Genomic DNA, 14,101 nt, shown 5'->3' with positions numbered 1-14,101 from the left:
CTCGCTCCCCCGGCAGGCTTTGCCACCGCCTCTGCGTGGATGGGCGCTGCGGGAGACCCCGACCGACCCCAGGGCTGCCCAGTCACCCGACCCCCGGCTTTGAGTGAAGGGTGGGAGCCCCGCGGTGCGCGCCGGGCCCGGGGCCGCCTCCCGTCCCCGCGCGCCTGCCGCGGTCGCAGTGCCGACCCTTTCTGTAAGCGCGCGGCGGAACGTGGTTTTGGAAGTCACGGTGGCCGAGTGGTTAAGGCGTTGGACTCGAAATCCAATGGGGTTTCCCCGCACAGGTTCGAATCCTGTTCGTGACGACTACCCTTTCTTTTTATCAGTTTGTGGGTTTTTTGTTGTTGTTTTTTTTTTAACTTTTTCCCCCCCCCTCTCTTTCTCTCTCCACGTTGGAAGGGAACCTCCTCACATACATCTTTTCTGAAGCCACTTCCTGGAGGTAATCTCTAGAGGTGTGATGCATCCTCACTGTCTGGGCTGCTAGGGTGCAAGGCGCTCTCCACATTGTGTACAGTCAGCCTTGTTAGCAGAGCTCGCCGCACGTTTGCCTTTTGAGGTGTAAGAGAATTGGGGTGACTATTGGGAATTAATTGCTCCTTGAGCAATGTCAAACCTGGAGTTTGTAGAACGCTTCTGAATTTCCTGACAAGAAGTCACAACTTGTAAGTCTGATGACACTGAAGACAAAGGAGACAGGGCATTCTGCTAAACGAGTTCCCTAAATATCACAAAGCTATTTAAGCTTAACCACCACGCGCTAGCCAGAGCCAGGATGTGGGAAGATAGTGTGCTTGTGTGTGCGTGCGTGTGTGTGCTCTGGTCCTGGAGGTTGAACTCAGGGTCGGCACTATCCCAGTTTTGCTCAAGGCTGTCACTCTACCACTTGAACCACAGCTCCACTTCTGCTTTTGGGTGGTTAATTAGAGATAAGTCTAACAGACTTGTCTGCCTGGGTTGGCTCTGAACCATAAGCCCTCTGAATAGCTAGGATTATAGGCTTGAGCCACAGCACCTGGCTACCCTGGTTTTTTTTGTTTGTTTGTTTTATTTTTGTCCGCTGTGGGACTTGAACTTGGCCTGGGCACTGTCCCTCAGCTCTTCAGGTCAAGGCTAGTGCTCTACTACTTGAGCCACAGTGCCACTTCCAGTTTTCTAGTTAATTGGAGATGAGTGTCACTGACTTTCCTGCCTGGGCTGGCTTTGAACTGAGATCCTAAGATCTCAGCCTTCTGAATAGCTAGGATTACAGGCAGGATTTTTTTTTAATTTTTAATTAATATTTATTTATTTTGTCGGTCGTGGGGTCTGAACTCTGGGCCTGGGCACCATCCCTCAAGCTCTTCAGCTCAAGGCTAGCACTCTACCACTTGAGCCACAGCGCCACTTTCAGCTTTTTTCTTTCTTTTTTTTCTTTTTTTTTGCCAGTTGTGGGGCTGAACTCTGGGCCTGGGCACTGTCCCTCAGCTTTTCAGCTCAAGGCTAGCACTGTAACCCAGCTTTTTTCTTTTTGCTTATGTGGTGCTGAGGAATCAAACCCAGGGCCTCATGCATGCAAGGTAAGCACTCTACCACTGAGCCACCTTCCCACCCCAAAGGCAAGATATTTTTGTGTTTAATTTTTTCTTTTTCCTTTTTGTGCCAGCACTAGGATTTGAACTCAGGATAGGGCATTGACCCTTAGCTTTTTCTAGTCAAAGCTAGTACTCTACCACTTGAGCTACAGGTCTATTTCCAGCTTTGGGATGGTTAATGAGAGATAAGTGGCATTCTGGTTTTTCTTCCTAGGCTGACTTGGAACCTCTAGCCTCAGATCTTAGCCTCCTGAGTAACTAAGTAGCTTTTTCTAGTCAAGGCTAGTACACTTGAGCTACAGGTCTACTTCCAGCTTTTGGATGGTCAATGAGAGATAAGTGGCACTCTGGTTTTTCTTCCTAGGCTGGCTTGGAACCTCTAGCCTCAGATCTTAGCCTCCTGAGTAACTAATATTACAGGTGTGAACCACCAGTGCTTTGGCAGTATTTCATAGTTTTTAAATTTTGGTCTGAGACTGGGACTTGTACTTGGTACCTGATCCTTTATTTCATTGGCTGATGGCTCTATCACCTAAGCATGCCTCCAACCCTTCTTCTTTTTTATTTATTTTCTTTATCCTAGGGCTTGAATTCAAGGCCTGGGTGCTGTTCCTGAGCTATTTTGCTCAAGGCTAGCACTCTACCACTTGGAGTCATAGCTCTACTTGTGGCTTTTTGCTAGCTTCTAACTGCAATCCTCAGATCTTCAGGTCTCAGCCTCTTAAGTAGCTAGGATTAGAGGTGTGAGCCACAGACACTCAGCTGTTGTTTTTGTTTTCTGCCAGTCCCGGGACTTGAACTCAAGATCTGGACACTGTCCTGGGCTTCCTTTTGCTCAAGGCTAGCATCCTACCACTTGAGCCACAACACCACTACTGCCTTTTTCTGTTTATGTGGTACTGAGGAATCAAACTCAGGGCTTCATGGGTGCTACACAAGTAGTCTACCACTGAGCCACATTCCTAGCCCTTCAGCTGTTTTTGTTGTTGTTGTTGTTGTTGTTTTGGTCAGTCATGGGGCTTGAACTCTGGGCCTGGGCGCTGTCCCTCAGCTCTTTAGCTCAAGGCAAGCCTTCTACCACTTGAGCCACAGTGGCCCTGTTTATGTGGTGCTGAGGAATCAAACCTGGGGCCTCATACGTGCGAGGCAAGCGCTCTACCACAGAGCCAACTTCCCAGCCCCTTCAGCTGTTATTTTATGCTGTTATTTCTTGCAGAACTGCATCTTCTCCAAGTAGAATCCCTGAGAATAGGGGGAGGTCAAAGGCAATTCATAGAGCTTCCTATACATTTATACCTTGTCACTGCTTTGGTTGTGCTTTACAGCATCATTCTCATATCCTCTTGTGAGGACTTTCCTGAGGCTGATCTTCCCCTGATGGTCTCGTCACTCTTCTCAAACTGGGTCATGGTATTCATGGCCTCATAGTATCTCATATTGTGGCTATGGTCCTATACCACCATATAAATTCCAGCTGGAACCTATCAGTCTACCACTACCATTCACTGAATTTCACACATAGAATCCCTTAGAATCCCACAAAAAGAAAAATTCAGCCAGGTGCTGGTGGCTCACACTTGAAATCCTAGCTACTCAGGAGGCTGAGATCAGAGGAACACAGTTTGAAGCCAGCCAGGGCAGGAAGTCCATGAAACTCTTACCTCCAATTAACCACAAAAAGCCAGAAGTGGAGCTATGGCTCAAGTGGTTGAACACCAATCTTGAGCCAAAAAGCTCAGGGACAGCACCTAGGCTCTGAGTTCAAGCCCCAATACCAGCATAATGGAAAAAAAAAAAAAAAAAAAGGCCAGGCACCAGTGGTAGCTCATGCCTGTAATCCTAGCTATTCGGGAGGCTGAGATCTGAGGATCTCAGTTTAAAGCCAGCCCTCACATGAAAGTCCATGAGACTCATCTCTAATTAACCACCAGAAAACCGGAAGTGGCACTGTGGCTCAAGCGGTAGAACATTAGCCTCAAGCTGAAGAGCCCAGGGTCAGCACCCAGGCCCACAGTTCAAGCCCCAGGGCCAGAAAAATAATAAAATAAAAAAGCTGAATAGGCCGGGCGCTGGTGGCTCACGCCTGTAATCCTAGCTACTCAGGAGGCTGAGATCTGAGGATCACGGTTCAAAGCCAGCCCGGGCAGGAGAGACCGTAAGACTCCTATCTCCAATAAACCACCAGAAAACCGGAAGTGGCGCTGTAGCTCAAGTGGTAGAGCGCTCGCCTTGAGCTGAAGAGCTGAGGGACAGCGCCCAGGCCCAGAGTTCAAGCCCCACGACCGACAAAAAAAAAAAAAAAAAAGCTGAATAAAGAGTCCCTAAGAGCCTGAGTTCAAGCCCTGATAGTGGCACAAAACAGAACAACAAAACAATGTTTTCCAATAACCTCCCCTTTCTCAAGGATTAGGGCAAGTTTTTGATCCGGAAGTAACATCCTTGTGATGACTACATGAGTTAGCACGTTGCCTTGCATTAGGCATCCACACTGTTGCTGACCTGAAACCACCCTTCCATGTCTGGGATGCATGAGCTGACCCCTCTCATCATTCTATTTTTATCTATTTCTATCTACTGACATTCTTCTTTTAGTTATTTTTTTTTGGTCCAGTCGAGGGGCCTGAACTCAGCCTGGGTGCTGTCCCTTAGCTCTTCAGCTCAAGGCTAGCGCTCTACCACTTGAGCCACAGCACCACTTCCAGCTTTTTTCTTTTTGCTTATGTGGTGCTAAGGAATTGAACCCAGGGCCTCATGCGTGCAAGGCAAGCGCTCTACCACTGAGCCACCTTCCCAGCCCATCTTTTAATTTTTTTTTTTGGTTGATCATGGGGCTTAAACTCTGGCCTGAGTTCTTCAGCTCAAGGCAAGTGCTCTACCTCTTTGAGCCACAGCATCACTTCCGGTTTTCTGGTGGTTAATTGGAGATAAGTGTCTTTCCTGCCTGGGCTGGCTTTGAACCATGATTCTCAGATCTCAGCCTCCTGAGTACTAGAATTACAGGCATGAGCCAGTGGTGCCAGGCTTCTACTGGCATTCTTTTGGTTTCCTAGTGTGCTATTTGGCCTTGTTCCTACTGTTCTCTAAGTCTTCATTCTTACTTCCTCAGTCCCCACCTAAATGTTGGTTCTAGGGATGTTCTGCATTCAATCCTCAGTACCACAAATAAAATAAGGGGAAAAGGGAAGGAGAGGAGGAAAATAAAATGGAAAATAGGGAGGTAGGGAGGGAAAGAAGAGGAAAGGAAGAAGCCTAGGCATTGTCTGATTGTTTGTTTTTTTTTGCGGGTCATGGGGCCTGAACTCTGGGTCTGGGCGCTGTCCCTCAGCTCTTCAGCTCAAGGCTAGTGCTCTACCACTGGAGCCACAGCGCCACTTCCGGCTTTTTCTGTTTATGTGGTGCTGAGGAATCGAACCCAGGGCCTCATGCTTGCAAGGCATGCACTCTACTGCTGAGCTACCTTCCCAGCCCCTAGGCATTGTCTTTTAACATTTTCCACTTCAGGCTGGGGCTCTAATGTTTGAGACTTGGTTCTACTCTGGCTCTCTGGTGGTTAACTAGGATGAGTCTTGGATTTTCTTCCCTGCTGGCTTTGAACTACAATCCTTGGATCTCAGCCTCCTTAGAGCTAGGATTACAGCTATCAGTACATGCATGGCACACCTAAGTGTTTTAATGTTTATAAATGGGTGTGTGGCTTTGTTTCTGTCTGTCTGTCTGTTTCTGTCTGTCTCTCTCTGCCAGTCCTGGGGCTTGAACTCAGGGCCTGGCATTGTCCCTGAACTTCTTTGTGCTCAAGACTAACACTCTACCACTTTAAGCCACAGCACTACTTCTGGCTTTTTCTGTTTATGTGGTACTGAGGAATTAAACCCAGGGCTTTATGCATGGCATGCAAGTACTCTACCACTAAGCCACATTCCCAGCCCATCTTTCCTGTCCTCCTTCCTTCCTTCCTGTTTTTTTTTTTTTTTTTCAGTCATGGGGCTTGAACTCTGGCCTGGGCATGGTCCCTGTGCTCTTCAGCTCAAGGCTAGTGCTCTACCACTTGAGCCACAGCACCACTTCCGGTTTTCTGGTGGTTAATTGGAGATAAGAGTCTCATGGATGGTCCTGCTCAGGCTGGCTTTGAACTGTGATCCCTCAGATCTCAGCCTCCTGAGTAGCTAGGATTACAGACATGAGTCACCAGCACCTGGCTCTTTCTGTTTACAGTAATATTTTAATTCTTCATTCTAAAAATGACAGTGTATTGTTCCTTTGCATCTCCTTTACAAGGCAGTATACACAAATATGAAATATACTGAGATAGTTAATAGGATCTAATATGCTCAGTATTCTTCCTGCCAAATCCCATTTTTTGCATGCCTTGGATTTAATATCTGGAATGCTGAGAGCAGAAGTGACCAGCAGAGGGCAACTAACAACCATGTTGTAAACAAAAAAAGGACTCCGTGGTTTACAAAATGGAAGAACTATTGAGAGAAGGGAAAGGAGGCAGGCAAGCTCCTTTGGTATTTGATCATCCTTTCCACTCTAAAATGCTTCCCTCATAATCTTGGGAGGCAAAAATTTCCAGCCTTTGTGTACCACGGATGATTTCATATTTTTAGATAAACACAGTGGCAAATCTCAGAAGGCTGAAGCAGGAATATAGTCAATTCAGGGACAACCTGGGTTACATAAGATGACCATCCTTAAACTGGGTGCCAATGGTGCTATTTCTTTTTAATCTTTAATTCTTCCCGGTCATCTCCCTTTGAGAGCCAATGCCTGCTTTCTTTCACAGTTCCTTCTGTTTAATTTTTAATTATTTTTTGGTCTTGAACTCAAGGGCCTGAGCTCTTTTTGCTCAAAGTTAGCACTCTTCCTTTTTTTTTTTTTTTTTGGTTACTTGTGGGGCCTGAACTCTGGGCCTGGGCGCTGTCCCTCAGCTCTTCAGCTCAAGGCTGAATCCACAGTGCTACTTCTGGCTTTTTCTGCTTATGTGGTGCTGAGGAATTGCACCCAAGGCCACATGCATGCAAGGCAAGCACTTTACCACAGAGCAACCTTCCCAGCCCAAGCACTCTACCACTTTGACCCAAAGCACCACTTCAAGTTTTCTGGTGGCTAATTGGAAATAAGAGTCTCATGTACTTTCCTTACTGGGCTGGCTTTGAACCAGGATCTTCAGATCTCAACCTCCTGAGTAGCTAGGATTATAGGCTTGAGCTACCAGTGCAAGGCTTGTCTCTTCACTTTATAATCAACAAGGAGCTAAAGCCACTATATAGTGATCTTCTCTGCTGCAATCAATTCGTTTTTTTTTTTTTGTCGGTTGTGGGACTTGAAAACTTGAACTCTGGGCCTGGGCACTGTCCCTCAGCTCTTCAGCTCAAGGCTAGTGCTTTACCACTTGAGCTAGACCACCACTTCCAGTTTTCTGGTGATTTATTGGAGATTAGTGTCTCACGGACTTTCTTTCCTGGGCTGGCTTTGAACCTCAAACTTCAGCTCTCAGCCTCCTGAGTAGCTAGGATTACAGGCGTGAGCCACTGGCATCTGACTAATTTCTCAGATCTTAAGTGTTTGAGTCACATCTTTCAGTACATTTTGCTTTAGTTTTTTCACACAGGGCTCACTTTGCCAAGGATTGGCCTAAGGCCTCCATCCTCTTACATCTGCTTTCTGTAGAGAGCTGGAATTACATGAATGTAATTACATGAAAGTATGAACCACACCTAGTTTGTTTCTTGAGATAAGAAATAGGATCTAGGGTAATTTTGTCTGGGCTAGCCTCAAGCTGCCACACTGCTAACTCCACCTCCCTAGTAGCTGAGGTTGTATATGAACCGACTGGGCCCAGCTTTTTTTTTTTTCCCATAGGGGTTGAACTCAGGCCTGGGAGCTGTCCCTGAATATTTATGCCCAAAGACAGTGTTCCACCACTTGAGCCACAGTTTCACTTCTGGCATTTGCTAGGATTGCAGGCATGAGCCATTGATGCCTGACTCTAAAATTGCTTTTATGTCACTATTTTGTTTATATTTTGTGCTGGTCTGGGGCTTGAACTCAGGGCCTGACCACTGTCCCTGAGATTCTTTTTGCTCTCTTTACCACTTGAACCACAGTTCCACTTCCTGCTTTTTTGGGTAGTTTACTGGAGGTCAGAGTCTCAGACTTTCCTGCCCAGGCTTCCTTTGAACTTCGGATCCTCCTGAGTAGCTAGAATTACAGGCCTATTTTTTTGTTTGTTCTTAAATATGTTAGCTGGGACTAACATTATAATCCTAGTTACTCAGGCAGGTAAGATCTGGGTTTGAGACTCTCTTACCTCCAATTAAGCAGCAAAGGACCAGAAGAGATGTGGCTTTTCCCAATTCTAAGCCTCAAAAGCTGGTTGGAAGAATATGGGAGTTCTTATCCTCTTCCAAGTTAATGAGTTGTTCGATATTATAAGGGGCAAAGCAAATCATTAGAGGACTTGGGTTTCAGTGATCTTTACCTACAACTGTAAGGATGTTGTCACATTTCTGAATTCCTTCACTGCTAATTTGAGCTACGCTTAAATAATCCCTTACTTCAAAACCTTATGTCTTTTTATTTTGTTCTAAATTACTTGTTAGTTCTAAAGTACTATTTGCTGCCTTCTTTCTCTTCTCTACTATCTGGTATTTGTCCCAAGAATTTTTTCTTTTTCTTTTTTGGTCAGTCATGGGGCTTGAACTCTGGGCTTGGGCGCTGTCCCTGAGCTCTTCAGCTCAACACTAATGCTCTGCCACTTGAGCCACAGCACCACTTCCAGCTTTTCTGGTGGTTAATTGGAGATGAGTCTCATAGACTTTCCTGCCCAGGCTGGCTTAGCACCTTGATCCTCTAATCTCAGCCTCCTGAGTAGCCCATGAATTTCTTGATTAACTCAGGGCAGATACTTTGAGACAATGACTCATTCTGGGAGATTGAATCCATCTGGTGTTTTTTTTTCTTTTCTTTTTTTGCTTAAACATATCTTCCAACCAATATTATCCAATTGAAGTTATTACTTTACCCACCCCTCCCCCAAACCTGCTCATTCTATTTAGACAATTCCTGTGTTGTCATCTACATATGCTGGAAAATTCAGTCTTTGGCTCATTTTTTGGCTCCCTTCTCATTGCTTATGTGCAGTGTTTAGGAGCTCTGGAATGACTTTCTGGGTCTAAGTACCAATTCTAATTGTCAACTGTGTGAATTCTGTCTTCTGCATTAGTTTTTTCAGAGAAAAATTGAGCTGAAATAATTCCTTTGGTGGTGTGACCCAGGATGGTCTCAAACTTATGTCTCTTCTGCTTCAGCCTATAGTAGGCATGGTAGGCATACAGCAATAATGCCTCTTTATAAAGGTTGTTGAGATGGTTAATGTTGTTTACTGCCTGACATGTAGTAAATGCTCAATCTGACCATTACCACTGTTCCCACTGACAGTATCTTAACAGAACTTGGCTCTAATGATTCCTGAGCAGCCTTTCTTCCCATATCACACAAAGTAGGTGATTTGACCTTTTTCTTGCTTTTTTTTTTTTTGTGGTCTTGGGGCTGAACTCTGGGCCTGGGTGCTGTCCCTTAGTTCTTCAGCTCAAGGCTAACACTCTACCACTTGAGCCACAGAGCCACTCTGGCTTTTTCTGCTTATGTGGTGCTGAGGAATCAAACCCAGAGCCTCATGCATTTAAGGCAAGCACTCTACCACTGAGCCACCTTCCCTGCCCCCTTTCTTGCTTGTTGTCCCATTGTACTTAGTTTTTAATTACCAACAACATACTGTTCTGTTCGAGTATGTCACCTTACTAAGCTGCAAATTCCCTTCGTCTTATTGATAAATTACACATCTGAAATGCTTGACACCATACTTAGCACATGGAAGATTATTAGTGTTGGTTGAACAAACTTCATCAGTTTAGATTTATCAACTTTTCTTCCCAAATGTCTCTTGTCCTTTTTCTTTTTTGCTGGTCCTGGGCCTTGAATTCTGGGCCTGGGGTTTAGCTCAAAACAAGCTCTCTACCACTTGAGCCACAGCACCACTTCTGGTATTCTGGTGGTTAACTGAAGATAAGAGTCTCACAGACTTTCCTGCCTGGGATGGCTCTGAACAGAGATCCTTAGATCTCAGCCTCCTGAGTAGCTAAGATTACAGGCATGAGCCACTGGTGCCAGCTTCTTGCTTTTGTTACTAGTATGAGTTGTAAGTCATTAAAAAACTTGCCTCCAGCTGGACTCTGGTGGCTCACTCCTATAATCCAAGCTACTCAGGAGGTTGAGATATGAGAGGCATGGTTCAAAGCCAGCCCAGGCAGGAAAGGCCCATGACTTTTTTTTCCAGTTGGTTGTGTGACTTGAATTCAGGGCTGAGGCACTGTCCCTGAGCTCTTTTGCTCAAGGCTAATACTCTTCCACTTTGAGCCACAGTGTCACTTCCAGTTTTCTAGCTAATTGGGAGATAAGAGTCCTATGGACTTTCCTGAGTATGCTGGCTTTGAACCGCAATCCTTAGATCTCAGCCTCCTGAGTAGCTAGGATTCCAGGCATAAGCTACCAGTACCTGGCTACCAGAACACTCACCTCAAAAAAACAAGTGGAATTGTGATTCAAAGTGGCAGAGTACTATCCTTGAGCAAAAAAGATCAGGGACAACACCTGAGCCCTAAGTTCAAGCCCGATGATCAACAAAAACTATTAGAAAAATTACATATAAAAAAAAGGTTAAAAAGGGCTGGGAAGATGGCTCAGTGGTAGAGCGCTTGCCTTGCATGCCTGAGGCCCTGGGCTCGATTCCTCAGCACCACATAAGAAAAAGAAAAAAGCTGAAAGTGGTGCTGTGGCTCAAGTGGTAGAGTGCTAGCCTTGAGCTGAAGAGCTGAGGGACAGCGTCCAGGCCCACAGTTCAGGCCCCACAACCGGACCCCCCCCCCAAAAAAAAAGGTTAAAAACTGGTGGATCTGAATACTTTGGCCTCAAATCATTTTTTAAAAATGTGGTCTAGGGGCTGGGAAGGTGGCTCAGTGGTAGAGCACTGGCCTTGCATGCCTGAGGCCCTGGGTTCGATTCCTCAGCACCACATAAGCAGAAAAAAAAAGCCGGAAGTGGTGCTATGGCTCCAGTGGTAGAGCGCTAGCCTTGAGCTGAAGAGCTGAGGGACAGCGCCCAGGCCCAGAGTTCAGGCCCCACGACCAGACCCCCCCCCCCAAAAAAAAAAGAATGTGGTCTAAGGGAGCTGGGAAGGTAGAGCGCTTGCCTTGCAATGCCTGAGGCCCTGGGTTCGATTCCTCAGCACCACATAAGCAAAAAGAAAAAAGCTGGAAATGGCGCTGTGGCTCAAGTGGTAGAGTGCTAGCCTTGAGCTGAAGAGCTGAGGGATAGCGCCCAGGCCCAGAGTTCAGGCCCCACAACTGGATGCCCCCCCCCAAAAAAAAATGTGGTCTAGGGGCTGGGAAGGTGGTTCAGTGGCAGAGTGCTTACCTTACATGCATGAGGCCCTGAGTTCGATTCCTCAGGACCACATAAGCAGAAAAAGCCAGAAGTGGTGCTGTGGCTCAAGTGGTAGAGCACTAGCCTTGAGCTGAAGAGCTGAAGGACAGCATCCAGGCCCAGAGTTCAGGCCCTACGTCCAACAAAAAAACAAAAAGCAAAAAAACGTGGTGTAACATCTAGAAGTTACAAGATCTTAGCATAAATATTAGGTTATCCAGTTTCTTGAAAAAAAAAAAATATATATACTGATATTGGTTCCTGTATCTGTGTGTGTGTGTGTGTGCTCGTGCGTGGATGTCCTGTGGCTTGAATTCAGGATCTGAGTGCTGTCCCTGAAGTGGGTTTTTTTTTTTTGTCATGGGGCTTGAACTCAGGACTTAGGCACTGTCCTTGAGCTCTTTTGCTCAAGGCTAGTGCTCTATTATTTTGAGCCACAGCGCCATTTCCATTTTTCTGGTAGTTAATTGGAGGTAAGTCTTATGGATTTTCCTGGCTGGCTTTGGAGTTGGATCCTCAGATCTCAGCCTCTGGAGTTGATGGAATTGCCTCTGGTACCTAGCTGAAGGTTCCTGGTTCTTTTATATGGCAGAACTGCACTACCAGCTACCCGCGTCTCTCAAGGAATGTACTTTCCCTGGACAACTGACCCACTCTCTCCAACAAAATAGTACTACATACAAAAAGCTGTTCTAGGAATTCAGAGAAAGGGAGAGTTGAACAGTAATCCCATATAATGAATGGTCCTGATTGGATCTAGTCTTAGAAAAAATTAGCTTTAGGGTTTTTTCTTTTGAGAACTGGGGAAAATGTCAATTAGATATAGATTTGTTGGTTATTTTGATAATGTACAAAAGTATTCTTTTGATTTTTCAAATGTCTACATACTGAAGTAAATAAAACCACTAATCTTATTCCTGCTAACTTTAGTTCTCTTAACTTTAAGTTTTGATTTTGCTGCTGTTGTTGGTCGTGGGCTTGAACTCTGGGCCTGGGTGCTATCCCTGAGCTCTTTGGCTCAAGGCTAGTGCCCTTCTTCTTCTTCTTCTTCTTCTTCTTTTTGAGCACTCTACCACTAGAGCCACAGCACCACTTCTGGTTTCTAGTGGTCCATTGGAGATAAGAGTCTCATGGACTTTCCTGCCCGGGCTGGCTTTGAACTCTGATCCTCAGATCTCAGCCTCCTGAGTAGCTAGGATTATAGGCATGAGCCACTGGTGCCCGGCTGCCCTACTTCTTTGAGCCATAGTACCACTTCCAGTTTTCTGGTGATTAACTGGATACAAGAGTCTCACGGACTTTCCTGCCTGGTCTGGCTTTGAGCCACGAGCCTCAGATCTAAGCTTCCTGAGTAGTGAGGATTACAGGTGTGAGCCAATGGTGCCCAGCAAGTTTTGAATATTTTGACAAACCTTTTCTGTAAAGGACTGAATATTTACAGTATATGGCAACTACTCTGAAGCTGTAACATAAAAGCAGCCAGAGATCCTTGGTACTAGTACTTGTCTGATATGTACAAGACTTTGGCTTCTCTCCCCAGTATGAAAGGATTCTTTTTTTTTTTTTTTGTCAGTCATGAGACTTGACCTCTAGGCTTGAGTGCTGTCCTTGTGCTCTTCAGCTCAAGGTGAGTGCTCAACCACTTGAGCCACAGTGCCACTTCTGGTTTTCTAGTGGTTTATTGGAGATAAGAGACTTTCCTGCCAGGGCTGGCTTTGAACCTTGATCTTCAGATCTCAGCCTCCTGAGTAGCTAAGATTATAGGCATGAGCCACTGGCACCTGATGGGTGGTTCACACTTGTAACCCTAGCTACTCAGGAGATCTGAGGATTTCAGTTCTAAGCCAACCCGGGCAAAAAAGTCGATGAGACTCTTATCTCCAAGTAACTACCAGAAAACTGGAAATGGCACTGTGGCTCAAGTAGTAGAGAACTAGCCTTGAGTGGAAAAGCTTAGAGACAGCACTTAAGACCTTGAGTTCAAGCCCCCATGAATGACCAAACAAAAAATGCCGTCATGACTGGGAATGTGGCCTAGTGGTAGGGTGCTTGCTTAGCATGAATGAAACCCTGGGTTCGACTCCTCAGTACCACATAAACAGCTGTGGTGCTGTGGCTCAAGTGGTAGAGTGCTAGTCTTGAGCACAAAGTTCAGGAACAGTGCCTAGACCCTGAGTTTAAGCCCCAGAACTGGCAAAAAAAAAAAAAAAAAAGGCAGCCAGACACAATGTAGACAAAAGGACATGGCTATGTTTCAACAATTTTTTAAAGCAAAAGCTGATTTGTAGACTTCTCTAGAAATAACACTTCTGAACAACTTCCTGATTCTCATCAGAATCAATGCTATCTTCCTCCATCTTCTATTGCTAGTAAATCTTATCACATTTATTATGCCTTTTAATTATGTACTCATTGATGCTGAGAAATAAGTTCTCTGCCAAAGTAGATGCCATTTGGCCACCTGACTCCTCATTCTAGTAAGTATATTGTAGGAAGACATTCTATGATTATGCTCCAAAACATCAAAACTACCCTAAAAAGATATGGCATGCTGGGCACCAGTGGCTCCAGCCTGTAATCCTAGCTACTCAGGAGGGTGAGATGTGAGGGTCGAGGTTCAAAGCCAGCTTGGGCAAGAAAGTCCATGAGACTCTTATCTCCAATTAACAATCAAAAAACCAGAAGTGGCGCTGTGGCTCAAGTGGTAGAGCCCTCTCTTTGAGCTGAAGAGCTCAGGGACAGTGCCCAGACCCAGAATTCAAGACCCATGACCAGCAACAACAACAACAACAACAACAAAGATATGGCACCATTCAAGACATTTAAGAATGAGCTGCAAGTTCAGTTCTCAAAATAATTTTTTTGATAGTACTGGAGTTCAAATTCAGGCCCCAAATTTACTATACTGGTACTCTACCACTGCCTCCAGTTAGTGTCAGTACTGGGGCAAATTCAGAGCCTAGGTGCTATCCCTTAGTGGGGTTTGTTGTTTTTTTTCTGCATAAAGCTGGTACTCTATAACTTGAGCCATAGCTGCACTT

The 14,101-nt window shown here is 45.5% G+C and overlaps 1 non-coding gene across 1 annotated transcript; it reads left to right on the top strand.

Annotated features, from left to right (window-relative positions):
* The first annotated feature begins 223 nt into the window (after nucleotides 1-223).
* On the top strand, nucleotides 224-305 carry Trnas-cga. Its single transcript has one exon. It is a non-coding gene; the product is annotated as a tRNA-Ser (tRNA).
* Nucleotides 306-14,101: the final 13,796 nt, after the last annotated feature.

Source organism: Dipodomys spectabilis, unplaced genomic scaffold (assembly GCF_019054845.1).
Source record: "Dipodomys spectabilis isolate Male_0828 unplaced genomic scaffold, ASM1905484v1 ptg000234l, whole genome shotgun sequence".
Taxonomy (NCBI): domain Eukaryota; kingdom Metazoa; phylum Chordata; class Mammalia; order Rodentia; family Heteromyidae; genus Dipodomys; species Dipodomys spectabilis.
This window is presented reverse-complemented; position numbering and strand designations above follow the sequence as displayed.